Genomic DNA, 18,482 nt, shown 5'->3' on the forward strand with positions numbered 1-18,482 from the left:
GTCACTCCAGCTCCAGGAGAGCTGGTGCCCTCTTCTGGCCTGCTCGGGCACTGCCCTCACATGTCCTCCCTGACACACAAATATACATAATTAAAAACATAATTAAAAGGAAAAGTCTGACAGAATGAAGTATGTCTTCCTATATCCTTCCATTTATTTATTCAATTACTCATTCTTCCTTTGAAATATTATAACAGAACAAATAGCCCCCAGCCTTTAGGTTTAAAGGCTGCCCCCAAATACATGCACTGAGATACAGGAAGTAGGTTAAAGTGAGTTTTATGTAGACTAACTTGGGCTGGAACACTCTTCAAGAAACAGTCACTACCTCCAAAGTCTGACTAGCCCTGTCACTGTGTTAGAGCCACCTTAGGGAATAATCACTGTAACTAATGTTAGGATGCTAACTAGACCTCTTGTTTCAAAACTGGGGTCAGCCTGAGCATTGAGTTTTGTCAGATGGATCATGGGCTTTGAGAGGAGCCCCATAGATAAGAATCTAGACAAGAACATAGGAGTTCCTTGAGAAGACAAGAGACTCTGTCAGCCTTTGCCAACCCTGATGTGTTCTCTGGCACTGCTGGTGTCTGGCAACACCCAGTGCCCAGGCTATACTTCATACTACCAAACCAGAGGTTCTGGAATAGGCTTTAAAGTATACATGCTTGGGTAGATCTCCAGAGAGCTTCATTTGTTTGACTTTGAATAGAGCCCCAATTTCCATATTATAAATTTTTAAACAATTATTTTTATATGTATGGATGTTTTGCCTACCTATATGTCTGTGGCCCATGTACATGCATTGCCCATGAAGGGCAGAAAGGGGAGTCAGATACTCTGGTACTGGAGTTAAAGATCTTTGTTAGCCACCACATGAATGCTGCGACTTGAACCTCTGGAAGAGCAGAAAGAGCTTGTTAACTCTGAGTCATCTCTGCAGCCTACAGAATGTGAGTTTATTTTAAGACAGAGCCATTGTCTTAGAGGGGATGGTAACACGTGTCTGTGGGTCTCCAAGGGCAAAGCCACACAGGTAGAATTGGACCACCTGTCTATCTAGGGAAGCCATTTTGTAGTAGCCAAAATCACGTAAAAGCATAGCGACCAACTCTGGCCCATTCTCACTTCCACCACAAGGGTATGTCAGTACCAACCATGAGGTCATGTGTGTGTGTGTGTGTGTGTGTGTGTGTGTGTGTGTGTGTGTGTGAGAGAGAGAGAGAGAGAGAGAGAGAGAGAGAGAGAGAGAGAGAGAGAATGAAAATCCGGGGCTTGGAAGTGTTCTCATTAGCAGAACACTTGGCTAGCACACAGAAATCCCTAGGTTTTGGACTGCCAGAATTGGGGTGAGAGACTGTCTCACGAACCCTGCACCTCTCATAAACAGATGCAGTCACCAGAACTGAGCAATTGTCTGCTGTTTGTCAGCCATGTCACCGTGCCTCAGGATTATCTGTCAATTATCTTAGGACATTATAAAGGGCCTTTATGCTATTTAGTATTTCACAGTCACACTCTCTGGTGTTAGATGCATGAAGTTTTATTCACGGCAAGCCCACACAGCTCCAAGGGCAGAGGAGGGCAGATAGGGAAGGAGGGAAGGAAGGGGAGAAGGAAGAGAGGCTCAAGACCAACTGGAGGAGGAGGTCATGTGCGATGCTGGAAAGAAGGCCTGAGATAGGGACAGCACATCTGATTGATGGGTTTCTGCAGACTAGTTTTTATTTTTCTTTCTTCACCAAAGGCAACATTAGAAATATTTTGTTCCCTCCCCCACTAGTAAATTCATCATCTAGAGATTTTTTTTAAAGAAATGATCATCTAGCTCCATTTAAATGTTTGATGATAATGCAATATAAATTCAGTTACTGACCCATGGAAAGCCCTACTGCATTACCAGAGCCTAGTCCTAAGGGGATACCAGTGTACAGCAGACATTGGTCAATAGATAAACTGTTACAAATGAAAAAGGAAACAACATACATCCTGCTTGAAAACTAAGGCGGAAGGCTTCAACTGAATTATTAAAAATACAAACAAAAAGCCACTCAAGGATCAAAGAAGCTTTTCAAAACACACTCCTCAGAAAGTAGCAGCGGGTATCATTCCTGGACTGGCAGGTAGCAGGCAGAATTGTCAGGTGTCAGATCCTGCAGGAGCTAATGGCCTCACCTGGCAATGTCCAGAAAAGGAAACGAGCTCAGTCAGGGAAGGGAGTCACAAGACTTCCGGGGTGAGGGGCGGGCAGAGGCAGGTCCTCTGATGCGGTCCTTGGGGTGGCGCCTGACCAGCTTCATAATTGGCAAGTACTTTGAAGAGAAGAACTGGGGGCATCTGGCAGTCAGGCATCCCTCCTGATTTGGCCTGCAGTTACTTATGGTGGCCACAAGATGTCAACATTAATAACATTAACAAATCAATCCCTCGAACGGACTCGATTAGTTGGGCTTACTTTCAAATTACGTGGAACTTTCCAGCTTCCAAAAGAATGCTTTAAGAGGGAGAGAATCATAAAAATCACCCTGTTAAGAGGAAAATATAAATTTTCTTTTAAAAGTTTTAAATTATAAAAATGTGGTGTCTGACACATAAACACATGTAAACCTGCTGTGAGTGGATTTGGGAGGCTGTGTGCCCTAGCTTCACGTTAATGCTCAGCCTTGGCTCGGCATTTGATGGACATTCATCCGGATCTCAGAGCTGTCCCCATTCACCAACCTGAGCCTCAGGCACGGGACTCCCCAAGATGTGCAATTCCAAAGCCACACCTGCCCCTTGCTAGCCGTGTTCTCCTCAAGGTCCAGCTAGCTCACCCCAGAGCTGTTCAGAAGAGTAAATGACATGTTTTGAGAGGCAAGAGGAGACCAGTGGGCTACCCAAAGGACTCAATGAGGACACTGGTCACCTTCCAGAGGTGTGGCTATGGGAGAACAGGGCACCTCTTTGAACACACCATAGGCTGCAATGTCACCTATGAACACAATCTCTCTGCAGACTGGGAAAGGTTATGCATGCTAGGCTTTCTGCATCCCCTTGTCATTTGTCACCAACAGTTGTCAGTGCCATTTAGCCTCAGGCAGATCTCTGCTTATCCTGCATGCTGCCTTCTGATGTTAACTTTAATTTTTTAAAAGTATTTTTATTTTAGAGTGCTTTGCCTGCGTTTATGCACACCACAAGTGTGCAGTGCCCTTGGAGGCCAGGAGAAAGCATCAAATTCTGTGGAACTGAGTTACAGAGGGTCACTAGCTTCATGGTACTGAGCTGAACCTGTACCCCCTGCAAGAGCTGAGAGTGCTCCTGAGAGCTGAGTCATCTCTCCAGCCCCAGAAAACCCAAGTTTTAGTATTTGTTTCCCTTCTACAACCCTATGAACTCTTTTGGGAAGTTGCCTGTGTGCACGCTTTTGACGTCTGCTGCCCCTGTTTGGACACATTGCTAGGTTCATACTACGACCACTTACCGGTGGTTTTTCAGTATTGCGAGTGGAAGCTTAGGAATATGGGGGCACTAGACTTGCCTGGTACTGCACACGAATTACCTTCTCTATCACCAACTTCCATTGTGAATGAAAATGGTATTTCTTTCCTTTGTTACAGTGCTGAGCAGCAAGCTCTCTGAAGGCAGAGAATGGAGCTCCCAGTCTGTCCCCGGTGTAGAGCACTGTTGCTGTCACCATCACCAACACCAATGTTTCTTGATTGCTTGCTGTGTGCTAGGTCTTTGGTTGTTTCCTTACTCCCATGGCAATCAATTTAATTTTTACAGCCTATGAGATAGGCAAATTCTCGGAGATTTACAGAACAGGAAATCCACAAGCTAGGTTAGCAGAATCTGTGTCACATGATCAGCAACAAGCGTGTCAGGCAGACTGGGCAACTCTCTAACTCTGTTGTCTCTTAGACAGAGATCCTGAGATTGACAGGACTACTAATGCTGAAACTCAGAAATGCTGAGACATTTTCTAACCTTAGATGTGCATTCAAGTTATACACAAGACCTGCTGCAAATATGTCCTGCTACTGACAGAGGATGGAACAGGATGCTGAATGCTTAATGCCCAAAACTGTGCCCAATTTGCACTGTGAAACTATGAGGATGGATGATAACTTTGAATGGGAGCTCAAAGGGATGCTATGGTCTTCCATGATCACATAGGAGGTGACCACTGTCCATAACTGGGCTATTTGAGGGGATCTAGAGCTCTACATCATCAGAGCTTTGTTGGAAGACCCAGGCCTGCAAGCAATGGAACAGGGAGAAGGAGGCAGTGGGAGGGAGGCTTAAGAACAATCCCAGCTCAGGTAAAGTCCATTCTGGGACAGCAGGAACTAATGGTGAGATGGCCACAGAGAAGGGTGGAGCTATGAACACTTGTCATGTCAGGAACCACAGTGGGACCAGAAGCATTTGTGGCAACATAGATAAACCTAGAGCATTGTGCTAAATGAAATGAGAAGGTTGCAGAAGGACAAATTCAGTGAGATCTTCCACACAGAGTCTTGAAGAAGCAGAACACAGAAGGGTGGTTCCCAGAAACTCAGATGCTCTGAGTTAGGACACAAGCTTCTGGTTATACTAAGACCAAGCTTTCTGCAAGCTTCCAAGGCCCATAGTCACTGTTGCAATGATTTGGAAAAGATAGGCATAGCATGGATGATATCAATTTGTATATATACATATACATATGTATATACATATACGTATATATGCACACATGCATATTAGTTATTAATATGTATAGATTAAATGCACATATGTATGTATGCACATATATTTGTATATATACACATGAATATATGTATATAAACATATACATAAGCACACAAAATATGTATATATGCATATATATGCATATAAATGCATATACATGTACATATACATCTCATTGATATCTATATCTATATATATGCACATATAGATATAAATATATGCAAAGATTATAGATATACATATACATGCATACATATACATATACAAATATATGTACATATACATGCATATAATGTAATATACATACCCATCACAGATATAGATGTAGATACATAGAATATATATTTATTATATGTATATGTACATATATATGTTTTATAATTTTTGAGTTTTATATATTTGAAAATGACCTTGATCTGGGAGTGGTGCAATGAAAAGAAAACTGGTTCCTCTGGCTCTTCAGCAGTTACCCCCTGCAGCTAGCAATTTTTTGTACAGCCCTATCATAGCATTTTTTTGAGATGCCTCACAAAAAGAGTTCCAATAGTTATTTTCTAAATGAAAAGGGAAACACGGTACAGGATAGAATTGTAGAATTTTGATCTGTTAAAAATGAGACTCAAAGGTCCCGTTCCTCCTGAGAATGTGCAGTGAAGCAGACCCATTCGTCACGAACGCCGAAAGATCTTGTAAATTTCTGTTAGTGGCTCATTTAGGGCTCCATGATGCCTCACGTGACTTGCTGAGTCTTAAACTGTGAATGGCCGCTTATATAATTCAAAACACTTGGCTGAGCAGCTGATTTAAAAAATGTTAATGGAAAAATTTGGAAATAATGCTGGCAATATTTAATTTTAATTAATCATACAACTCCTTGAATTATAATGAAAGGATGGACTTTCTTTTTTCTTTTAATTATTAACATATGCTAACTGGTTAACTGCCTGAATTAATGGGTTCATCATGAGATTTTCGTACAAGCATTTATCTCATTAAAGCATACATATCGCTTCTCGGCCTTTTGGCTAAGATCAAGTGTAAAGCATACACATGCGCCCACTCCCCCTTGCTATGTGTCCCCCAAGCTCTTCTCAGACCCAGTTTCTTAACATTGAGGTTCCCCCCATATATGAGGAAAGAAACAACGTCTTTTGTGTTTCCCAGATTTCTATTAACATAACGATCTCCAGTTCCACATATCTTCCAATAAATGAAGCAATTCCATTCTACTTGTTTTTGAGACAGGATCTTCTGAAACATCTTAGGCTGACCTTGACCCATGCCTCAGTTTCCCAAGTGCTGGTATGACAGGTAGCGGTCCGCACTCATTCTTCCCAACTAGCAATACTCTGGTAGGTATATAGACTGCATCCTCTTTCTTTTTCCTTCTTCAATTTTAATTTTATGTGTACAGTTGCTTTGCCTGCAGAAATGTCTGTGTATCACATGTGTGTCTGCTACCCTCAGAGTTCAGAGAGGGCGTCAGATGGTTGTGAGCTGCTGGGAATCAAATCTGAGTCCTCTGGAAGAGCAGCCAAGGCTCTAACCACTGGATCATCCCTCCAACATCTTTCCTCCCTCCCTCCCTCCCTCCCTTCCTTCCTCCCCTCCTTTCCTCCCTCCCTCCCCCTGTCAGGTAGTTTTGCCTTCTACCCAGTCTTTGATTCACTCTTGCTGTTTTGCTGAGGCTGGCCTGCAATTTGTTATTATATAGTCAATACTGCCTTTGAGCTTATACTATTCCCCTGTGTTTGTCATCCATCTATTGAAGTTGATCCCATAACCTGGCTACTATGGTGAGTGTGGCAACAGCCACCAGTGTGCAGGAGACTCTGTCATCTGCTCGCTCACTTTCATTTCATCGTGTATATACTTAGAAGTAGTCTAGCCCTGGTCACATGGTGGTCATATTGTTTGAAGGGGACGTTCCATGTTGTTTTGCACAGTGGCTGCACTTACACTCTCACTAGCTGTATATTGAGTACAGACTTTCCTCTACTCCACATCTCCTCTAGCTTATTATTATTTTTTCAAAGTAGCCATTTCTAGCCAGGGTGAGATGGGATTTTTAAAGTTTTGATTTTCATTTTTCTGATCACCAACGATATTGAACATCGCTTTAAATATTTATTGGCCACTCATGTTTCTTCAAAAATAAGAGAGACGGTGAAGACTATATCTATGAAGTTGTGAGAGGGTAAATGTGTTTTTAAAAGGTAAGCTTTCTGAAAGAGTGTTCTACAAGTACCTAGTGTTCAGCCTGAGTGGCCACTCTCAAACTACCACGTTATGCGTCTTATACGAAATATTTGCCAGTTAAGCTTTTTTTTTTTTTCTTTTCTGTTTCATGGTTTTGGGGTTGAATCCTGGCCTCTTGTCTACTGTGAGCAGAACTACATTCATAGCCTCCTGGTTAAGTATCCTATAACCAATCCTGTTTTAATAAGAAGACTATACAAGCTGTATTGCGTTTTCTGGTAACTCAGTTTCCCTTTCGCATTCCTCCAATTTAGGTGGATGGTGGATGGTGTTAGAGGTAGGTGCCTGTGTACTAGTTCTGGACAGCCAGAAGAGGTTCTTTGGGGAAGTATTCAACTCTGGTGGAGAAACCATTCAAGATGCCCTGTGTTTCCAGAAGCAGTCCTTGGGCTGTGCTTTAGGCTACCCAGCCTTACCCTTTTCCACAACGAGTAACTCAGATGCTTGCAACTTTTTCAGACTTTCTGGGCACTAGGGTGTGTATTCTGCTAGAGAAGATGATGAACCAGACTGACCAATACAGGGCTCTACTCCAGAATGCTGGCACTGTGCACACTATGCTGTAAACTCAGCACATGGAGTCACACATGAATGTCCCCTTCTTTCCACCCAGAGGGACAGACATGGTGCCTCCTGTGGCTGTCCTTGTTGCTGGGCAACCGCCTCTTCCCTCCCTCCTTTCATAGTCTCTGCAGTGTATTATTGTTGGCTGATGGGAATAAGGTTGAACATCTGCCAAACATCTGCTCATGTCTCCTGAATGTGCTTCCAAACAGACGGGCAGGAAGGAGCACCACCCTTGCACTGAGCTGCCAGGGTCCATAGCTTGCCTGGCTTGCTTGGGGGCTGTAAGGATTGGGAGGAAGGGGTTCAGATCTGGTCTCTTTCGTAGCAGGATGAGAGAGAGAGGCAGGAGAGGCCCCTGGCTTCCACATCCTTTCATGCCTCCTTGGCTTCCTCTGGAAGGGCAGTGTTATAGACTATAGCCAACAGAAGAGAATGAGTGCCAGTAATGGCCTCAGATAGGGGAGCTGGGGGCCATGAAAACAGGAGAAAGGAACCCTGACCCCTTCCACAGGAGGTGGTCTGAAGCAGAAAGAAAGAAGTTTTTCAAAAAAGTATCTTACTAAGAAGGAGCTGTTGAGGGTGGCTGCAACTCAGTCCTATTGTGAATTCTGAGAGGTAGGATGTACCAACCTGTGGAGAGTCTGCTGCTCCAAGTCCCCACTTGTAGAGCTGCTCTGGATGTCTTGGTTTTTATTCCTTGCTACATGGTTGGATGAAGAAAAAGTCCTCAGGGAGGGAAGCGGTCTCAGGAACTTTCAGGGGGAAGCCACAGTGGGTACCTGTAGGACATGGGCAATTCTCCCCTCCTTGGTTCTTCCTCTCTTATTGTCTTCTATACCTATTAATGCCCCTTCATCTCATCTTCCTTAGCCCAGTGGGGAACAAGGAAGCAGAGAATTTCTAAGAGATTATCTCCTCAGTGAAGTGATGTCTCAGGAAGATGTCTCAGTGCTTGAGAGCACTAGCTGCTCTTCCAGAGGTCCCGAGTTCAATCCCAGCAACCACACGGTGGCTCATAACCATCTGTAATGAGATCTAATGCCCTCTTCTGGCATATAGGTATGTACATGCAGATAGACCACTCATATCCATAAATAAATAGATACATATTTTTAAAAAGCGACCATTGACTATTTATCCTCCTAAGCACTTTAGGCTCAGTCTAGCAATTAAAATATGTTTAGTCTGGTGTTGCAGCTATCAGGAAGCTGGAGCAGGAGGACCACATGCTGAACTCTGCTTGGGATACATAAAATGCAGTCTCAATTTTTTCCCAGGTAGTAATCAAATTCTAAACTTGGTGCTGAGTTTGAGCTTTGGTCTCAGCCTTGGCTGAATCAATACCTGCATCTCGTCTACTCAGTTTCTGATGCTTTAGAGTTGAAGCTTGATGGAAGAATAAGATATTAGGATGCCTAGTAAAGTCTCTGACGATAGCATTTTATAGAAGACCCCGCTTCGGTGTTCTCTGGTCTGGGCAGAGGGCCAAGCAGACTATTTATTTTGAGTGTTTGGGTGAGTTGCACAGGCGCACCTTCCCTATGGACATAACGCGGGGGTTTGCTGTCGAAAGTGACTGTCATGTTCAGCCTTTTGCTCACTCATCTTCTTGTAGCCCGTTCTGCTGTGCTCTTCCCACCCAGGATTGCCTACCTTCCTGAGGCCACTGCCTTGGCTCAGATGAGCCCACAGGGTGGCTTTGCATATTTGATCTGTAGGAAATAGTCAAGGATTCTTTGAACCCCCAAATTACCAAGGCACATAATGCATCACTTCCTTTACTCCCCCCTCCCTCCCTCCCTCTTCCCTTTCTTCCTTTTTTTTACTATCAAAATGGCAACTCGACAGTCCTTTCTTCCTTCCTCCCTCTCTTCCTCCCTCCGTCTCTCCCTCTTTCTCTCTCTAGTTTTTTCCCAGGTGGAAGTGAGCAAAAGCCCTGGGTTTCCTCACATCAGAAACAAGACTAGAGGAGAGGGCAGGCCAATTACTACTTCTAAGTGCTTCTTTGGAGTACTTTTCATGCAGTTTGAGGTAGGGGTACATACCCTACTCTTTCCTTATGGAGGTGGCGTGGGGACATAGACAGTTACCACCAGTGATCTCTAGAAACCTCAGCTCACCTCTAACTGCTGACTTTTGTAAACCCAATTAACAGCACCAAGAATTATTTTTGATCACTTCCTTCCAAATGTTCCTGAGTAGACCATTATGTACAGGTACTAATTTACATGATTCCAGAATGCCTTGCTTATTGTCACACTGCCTGGCATGTCCGAGGCACACATGGCTGCAGCAGCTCCTCTCCTCTTTTAGTTCTTGGTGAATCAGAGAATCTATTCATGAGGCTTCGCCCAAGGTCCACACATTCCCTGGAGCAGCCCTGCAAGGTATTGTTAAATACTTTCCTACAGTTTTCTATTAGACCTTGCCTCTCACTGGGGCTGCCTTCAAGGATCAGCCACATTATCCTTGTAGCAAGGACCTCCTCTAGGAAGCTCTCAGCCAAACCTTCTTTGATAAGCTGGAACATTCCAGGGAATGGAGAGCTACACACTTTGGCGAGCTGCTGGGGGCTGTTCCTAACCTTACTGGAGCTTGGGTTTACTTTAACTGGGCTGCTGGCAGACTGCATAGGCAGGATCCTGCTGACACTGTCTGAGAGGTGGGTCCAGCTTGGACAGCAAGGACAACATATTGCCAGAGTCTTTTCCTTCTTTTCCAAATTCCCTATCCTGCCCATTACCTCATGGGACCAGAGTGAGGCTCAACTCTCTCTGCCTCTGAAACCAAAGGTTTTTTTTTTCTCTAGTTTATGTATTGTATTGTGAAATTGACTATCAAGATCAGTCTTTTTGACAAGCTAGGGAAGAGGGGTCTAAGAAAGTCAGCAGAGAAATGATTTTCTTCCAGTAATCTAGCCTACAGGGCTGTTTAGTTCTCCTGGAAGTGCGAGACTCAGGCTGTCTAGGAAAAGAATGGAAACAGAAAAACAAATACAAAGGAGAAAGGCACACTAGGCTATTCTAAAGTAAGTTACCATATCCAAATGTTGCAAAGAGCAAAAGGGAATGTAAGGTCGGGAAAAGGGAATGTAAGGTCGGGGCTGGGGAGGAGCCTTGGGTGTTGGGGGAACTGTTAAGTTCCAGAGTGGAGGCCACTCAAACAAGAGAAAGACACACACACACGCACATACACACACGATCTAGAAGATCTATCCATTTGGAGAATCCATTTGGGGAGGGTCAAGTACATATGTGCAGAGGTTTCTGGGTCCTTAAACTATACTCAAAGCAACAGAGTTACCTGCTGACTCAGTGCTTGTAGCGTTCTGATAAAGAAGGGATAAACTGTTGCTGTGGAGGGAAATGAGGTCAGCCTTGCTAATTTTCAGTGCTTCTGTATGTTTGATAGGCCACAGCTAGCCACTGCCACATTTAAGCCAGAATTTATATGACTATGCAGTGCTTTGTGTTAAGCCACTGAATGCTGTGATTAATTTCTGATTATTGGGTGAACATGGCCTATATTCCCCAAACTCACATAGAGTTTTTAATTAACTTAAAAAAACAATACAAAAAAGCGAAAATTTGTATTTGTGAGTGTGGTGTTCTTGGAGGCAAAGAGAGGGCGTTGTATCCCCTGCAGCTGGGAGTCACTGATGTGAGCTACTCAGTGTGGGTTCTGGGAATTGAACTTGAGTCCTCTGCAAGAGCAACAAGTCTCTTAACTCTCGAACCACCTAGCCAGTCAGCCCCTCACACTGAAATTTTATTCCCAGTGTAGCAGTGTTGAGTGGCGATGTACCCTTTAAGTGACATCTGGAAACATCACATCTATGTTATAATTAAAAAAAAAACCCAGCTTCTACTTATATAACATTATCTATATTAAATAATACAGTTTCATACTTCTAGTATAAATGTTTTGCCACATATGTAAAATGATCAGAGAAGCTAATTTTAATGGTTTTATAATATTCTGTTGGGTTGACTCATTGCTAGTGCTCCATGCTTTGGAAGGCTTTGTGGGAAAGACAAGCTCACTCACCTCTCCTGGGAAGAAAACAGAGTGTTTTATTTATTTTTGAAATGTATCTTGATATCTTGTTTCTCCCCTTTGATTCAGTTTTGCATTAGAAGATTTATCCTTAGGATGTAATAAAGAAAAAAATTAACAGAAACACTTACTTTATAACTTTAAAATTGGACGTAACGTACATGACGGACAGGTCAGATAAATGACAATGGGTATCAGCCATCGCCTGTTTGGTGATGTGGCTCATTTAGTATCGGTGTCTGGGATCTGAGGGTGAGAACGTGGCTGGGAGAGCGATTCCTCGTTTCCCTGATGACTGACTGCCTCTGATTTTTGATGAGACTGGCCAAGGTTTCTCTCCTCCTAATTTCCTTGGCAGTCTGTGACTCTGGCTGCAAAGAGTGTTCAGATGGCCTCCTGGACATCAAACAGCTAGAGCCCAACATTTGGTTACATAAAGAGCGAATGAATCATGAACACATGGATTATATTTCCGTTCAAATACACAGGGATTTTGAATGATGGGAAATGGACTCTGGGCTGTACAAATTAGGACTAGGTTGGGGACATGGGTGAAGTCACTGAACAGATATATCAACTTATTATGTCCTCTACGCACCCCAAAACATTTCTCTTTAGAACCTTAGAAATGAAAGCCACTTAATTCAACAGGCTGTTGAAAGCTAGTTTTCCTGCCAAAGCAGTTGGGAGGCCAAAGGCGTTTGCCAAAGGTTCTTGAAGCTTATTTTTATTTTTTTTGTCTCAAAGCCCATGAAGACTTAACATGCACAATGGGTTCTCCCCTTTTCTTGGCTTCTGTATTGGAGCTTTACATTTTCTCCCTTTTTCTTTGTTTTGAGGCAGAGTCTTGTGTAACCCAGGATTACTCCTAACTTGCTATATAACTGAGGCTGATTCTTCAGAAGTCTTTGTCCTCCTGCCACCCTCTCCAAGTTCAAGTTCTGGGATTACAGGTGACCAACACCACACTTTCTCCTCTGCCAGATACAATATTGTCTCTTTAAGTGCTGTCCCTTGAGTGTTGGGGTTTCTAAGGCCCCGTATTACCCCTATGTCATTATATATGACATAAGATGTGTATATATATACATATATATACATATATATACATATATATATATATTGATTTTGGGGGGAGGGCAGGGTCTCTCTGTTAGGTAGCTCTGGCTGTCCTGGAACTCATTATGTAGACCAAGCTGGCCTCAAAAATCCTTGAACTTGCAAAGATCCACCTGCCTCTGGCTCCTTATCAAAGGCATGTACCACCATGCTCAGCTTCTCTGATACATGATGCTTAATTTCTAGACATCTCTGGTCTCTTTCCTGACGTCCATTTCCTGCATCTGTATATACATTGGGCATCTTTACTTTCCATGGTCTACAGATTTTCAGAATTCCACTTGTCCAAATGGAAGTAACCATGGTCTTGTTCCAGATATTTTCCCTGTCTTGAGGATCATAGTGACCAGAACCATCAGTCAGCCACTCAGTCATGACACAATATTAGCTCAGAAACAATTGTGTTCTTGCTCTATGACAGACACTGTGTGGTGTAAGAAGACACAAGGATTTGGATCTCCGTCTTGCTCTCACCGTCTTTATAATCCAGAGAAGATGGACATACTTATGAATGGGAGAAACAGCATCAGGAATATGCAGAGTCTTACACAGCAAGGAAAGGGACAGGATCACACTGATAGTGGTAACAATGAAAGGGGGCTTCATGGCAGTGAGCCTTGAGCTGACAGTCTGGTGAGACAAAGTAGAGAAGGAGGCAGCTAATAGAAGCATGAAGAAGGGAGGACAGGATGCTGGGAATAATGAGTCCAGAGCCAACATGGCTTGAGTCATGGAACAGGGACCAGTTAAAGAAGAAGGCTAGCAATTGTACAGATGTGCTTACAAGATACTGATCGCTCTCACCATACCTTCTTTGCTAGCCCTGCCTACTGCACCTTCTCTACAAATCTTTTTATGCTCATGCTAATTAATTTAGTTTTGAACCCACTGAGTTTAACCAGGGCTTGTCTGTGTGAGCATGGGTTCGGGCTATCTGTTGTAGCCTGGTAGGCTAAGCAATAGATACAGATGGATGACAATGGCTCCCCTTTTCTTAGAATCAACCAATAGCTAATTGTTCATCAGTAAGGAGCCTATAAGCTTCTACCCTTCTCCATGATTGATTGTTGCCAGGGCCAACCCCAGTGTAAATAATTGAAAGTGCTGTAAGTTAATGACTGCAATGACTTTATGAGTTGAGAGGATGCTCTTTTGCTATCTTTCATCTATCTTCTGGCTCCTACATGCTTCCTGCCCCCTCCTGTGCATTGCTCCCTGAGCCTTAGAGAGGATGGTGTGATATCTAATTTGGAACTGAGTTCTCAAACCATCACTTATTCTCACTGTCTTGGGTAGCCATGAGTCTCTGAATCCACTGCTATTCACTGAAAAGAGATGTCTCTAAGGCTGAGAACAGCTTTTGAATATAGGTATGAACATCAAGATTTAGGAGGCAGTTTGATGCTGTGCCAGTTTAGTCAAACAGTTCCACACTTGGGCCTATGGCCTCCTAAGACATTGGCTATTAGCAAGGATTACAGTGCCAGACATGGCTTTCTTCCTATGGACCAGGACTCAAATTAAGGCATAGGAGAGTGTGTTGCTTCCGTGATGGTCAGGACATTTTTGTACAGGTAGGCCGGACCTGGCGGGTCTTTTTTGGTTTGTAGGGTTCACAGCTGGGTAATAAATACCATTGATTCCTTTTCTATTTGAGCATCCCAGAGAGCACCTTCCAGCACGTCGAAAGCTATCAAGCAGGAATTTTCCTGCTCAGTTCTAGCTTGTTTTCTCTATGTCTTACAACCGAGGTGTGTGGCTTCTTCAGGGTATAGAATTGTAGTCTCTAGCTCTAGTGGGCAACCTGGAAGGCTAAGAAACCCTGTGTTACCTTGGAGGCCTTTGCAGCCTTCCTGACCAACTCCTGTGAAGGTGTTCCACATCTAGGACTGGGAATTTTGCTGAGTAACCCACTGGGTCTAGGAGCAGCAGTATCTAGCCACAGAGGGTGACTCACTTCACTCTCACGGCGTTTTTTGTTTGTTTGGTTTTTTTTTTTTTAACTTGGGTTATAAAGAGTAAATTTCTATGTGGCTTTTTCATTCACCCTTTGTTTTGGATAATTGTCTCCCAGCACACTTATCTCTCCAATCTTTCTACTTCCCACCTTGCTTAAACATTTCCACTCCCAGTTTCCCCCTCTTACCCATGTTCTGCCATCCCTTTTCTTATAAAACAGCCCTCACCCCTGAAGTCTCCTTTCTCGTTTCCCAGGACTCACCCACAGGTACTCCACATTAAACAAACACAACAAAAGAGACAAAGCTAGGATCCACACATGAGAGACAACATGAGGCATTCGTCCTTCTCGGCCACAGTTACTTCATTCAGTAGGAGTTTTCTAGTTTCCTCTGCATGGTTGCATATTCTGCAGTTTTATTTTTCTTTATAGTCAAATCCAATTCACTTGTATATATGTGCTATGTTTTCATTATCCATTTATCAGCTAGTGGAAATCTAATCTGTTTTATTTCCTACAAAATGTGAATAGAGCAATGAGGAACCTGGATATGCAGGTATTTTTGTAGTACAATCCATAGTCCTTTGGTGCATGTATGTTTAGAATTGTAGTATCTTCTTGATGGTTGTTCCTTTAATGAATATGAAGTGACCTTCCTTGACTCTTCTGACTAGTTTAGATCGAAATCTCTTTTGTCTGATATTAGAATAGACATGCTTTTGTAGTTCTGTTTGCTTCGAATAGCTTTTTCCATCCTTAGATGCCCTAAGGTGGTATCTACCTTGTTGAAAAGGGATGCTTCTTACAGGCAGCAAAAATTTGCATCCTAGTTTATAATTCAGTCTGCTAACCTGTGTCCTTTTACTGAAGAACCAGAATCACTAATATTCAGAGTTATCAAAAGATGTATATTAATTTACATCAATTTGTTGGTTTTGTGGTATTTTCTTAGATAACTTTGAATTAATTTTCCTGGTGTGGTTTAATTTTTTCTATGTACTCTTGCATGCATATCCCACTCTTCAGTCTGAAGTAATCATTCCAAGATCCTCTTTAGACCTAGATTATTGTCCTATATTTCTTTAGTCTGCTTTTATCATGGGATGTTTTGGCTTCTCTTTTAATTATAATAGATAGTTTTGCTGGGTGTAAAAGCCTGGTTTGGTAGTTGTGATCTTTCAGAACTTGGAATACATCTTTCCAAACCTTTGGGACACTGAAAGTTCTCACTGAAAAACCAGCTGTTATTCTGATGGCCCTGCCTTTATTGATTCTCCTCTCTTTCAACTTTTAGTACTTTTTATCTAGCTTATACTTTTAATGTTTTAACTATCATATGTTATGGGAACATTTTTCCCCCTTTCTGGTCTTGTCTATTTTGTATTCTGTGGGCCTCTTTTACCTGGATGGGCATCTCTTTTTCTATGTTTAGAATTTTCTGTAATTTTATTGACAATATTAACTATGCCTTTGTCCAGGAATTCTCCATTTTTCTATTACCATAATGGATTTTTTTTAAGGTGTCATCAAGTTTTCGTTGAATGATCCAGTTTCTCTACTTTGTTTTCCATCCCTCTGTTTTTAACATGGTTCATTTTGTTGGTGAGGCTTTCCCCTGAGCTTTTTATTAGGATTATTAAGCTTTTAATTTCCTGTTTCATTTTAATTTGAGTTTTCTTTTGTAATTCTTTCTATTTATTGAATCCAACATTTATATTCTACATTGTCTTCATGATTTTTTTCATCTATTTGTGTTTTCTTGGACTTGAATTTTATGCCTCTTCTCTTTAAGTTCACTCAAGTATTTAGTTGTGGCTTCCTTGGATGCTTTAAACTCATTAAAAACATTTGTAATTGTTCATTTGAATTCTGACTCTTGAATTTTATCTAAATTGTTTCCTTAGGGAACATTATTGTGGGGTTGGTGATTAAGAGTGGAGACATATTGTTTGGATTTATCATATTTGTATTTTTACAATGGGAACCCAAGTATGTGGGTTATGCATGCTGGTTGTCTTTTTCTATGAATTTTTAGGCTACCAAGCTGTAATCCCAATGTGGGGATGATAGACTGGGTAGCTTGAGGGAAGCCTCAATGGTGTGAAACCAAGGCTAAGAGGCAGAGGACATAGCGAGGGTAAGTAAGATTCTTACATGGGCCAAGGTCAGAGGGACTGATTAGAGTGACTTTGGTGTATTGGACCCAGGGCATTATGGATCATGTATGTGGTCTTTCATAGTGGTAAGCTAAAATATATAGGCCCAATTTCTATGGGTATGATAGAGGCAAAACCTGAAGAATATGGGCAGAAGGTAGAGAAAGTAAGAGATTCTTAGGTTTAGCCTGGATTCATAGTACAAGAACCTTAAGTAGAAAGTAGCAGATGAATGAAGAGAAGTCAGTATCTAAAACATCGGACTAACTCAAGGCTTGAGTTGCATATTGAGACAATTAAGAGGAATTGGGACAGTTTGGAAAAATTGGCTTGGGGTGTTGGGACTATGGATGATGCTAAGGGAAAAAACCTAGAACGACTCGGAAACAGTATTCATTTATCAGATTGCAGTCTCTTGAACCCACTCTGTGTTTCACACATACTGTTTCCTGTACACTCACTTATCCTCAGTACCTTTACCTATCAGCTCACGCAATGACCATCACATAACTCATTCATGTGGAGTTTCTCTGATCTAATGGGTTTCTGCATATTCCAGAGCCGAGCTTCTTATCCAAACTCCTGTATTGTCCCAGTGTGAGAGCTTTCAAAGACAGAACCCCATGCCACTTAGTTGCTTTTTGGCAATACAAGTGCATCTTTTGAATGAATGAAGGTAGCTAGTTTTTTTTCTTGGTGATGGAATCAAAATCCAATATATCTGCTTACTAAGGTCAACACATACGTACCAGAGATTCTGTAGAATGAGTTGCTACCAGTGTGGGCTCAGGGAGATGAGGGATCAGGGAAATGTGCAGAATATTCTGTGGCTGGGAAGTGGTTTGAGAATTTCTCTGCTGTTAAGTGGTGGGAAGGTTCATCTCTGTGGGTGAAAGACTAGAACTTAGGAGGCACAGCACACAGACAATGGAGTGCAGGCACAAGTCTCTTAGGCACCAGCATGGACGAGTGGGTGGTGGAATAGTGGTGGGAATGAAGGAGTAAGGTGGAAGCAGACGACCACAGATGGGAGAGCTTTGTCCTGGGGCTTCAACGATGTTTTCCCCTTGAATCTCCATAGGGCAGGATAAGGGCCAGCTATAACAGAATCATTACAAACTATGAGGACAAGAACAGACTGAGATTCAAGGGCAGAGGGAGAGGAAGGTAGGGGCAAGCCAGTGGAAAAAGAAAAGGTGTTAGAGAAAAATGCTGTTAGAAAATCAGGGCTGTGTGCTTTGTAGACAGGAGAATCATAGAGTCAGGAATCCAGGTGAGGGCCAAGCCTGCTCAGGAACTGTGCATTCATTATCACAGAGACATAGAAATAGAAACCCAGTTGAGGATGAAGCCTAGTGTAAGGCTGATGCTAAGGATCTGGGTCCTCAAATCCACAATGGTGACTTCTCATGGCTCTGCAGGCTGTATAAAAGAATGGAAATGTGTTGGGTGCAGTTGAGCAACTGTCCTGGTGGGATTAGCAATGCTTTAATGCCATCTTTTCCACGAGGTCCAGTCTGCGTTCTCAGGCCTGACCTTAAAGTCATGCAAGCCACCCACTCCCTGTGCTCCTAGATATCTGATTTTGCCCTTTGCATTTGTGATTTGGCTCTGGGGCCTCCCTTGTGAACTGATTATTAAATCTCTGTAGC

Source organism: Rattus rattus, chromosome 2 (genome assembly GCF_011064425.1).
Source record: "Rattus rattus isolate New Zealand chromosome 2, Rrattus_CSIRO_v1, whole genome shotgun sequence".
NCBI classification, from domain to species: Eukaryota; Metazoa; Chordata; class Mammalia; order Rodentia; family Muridae; genus Rattus; species Rattus rattus.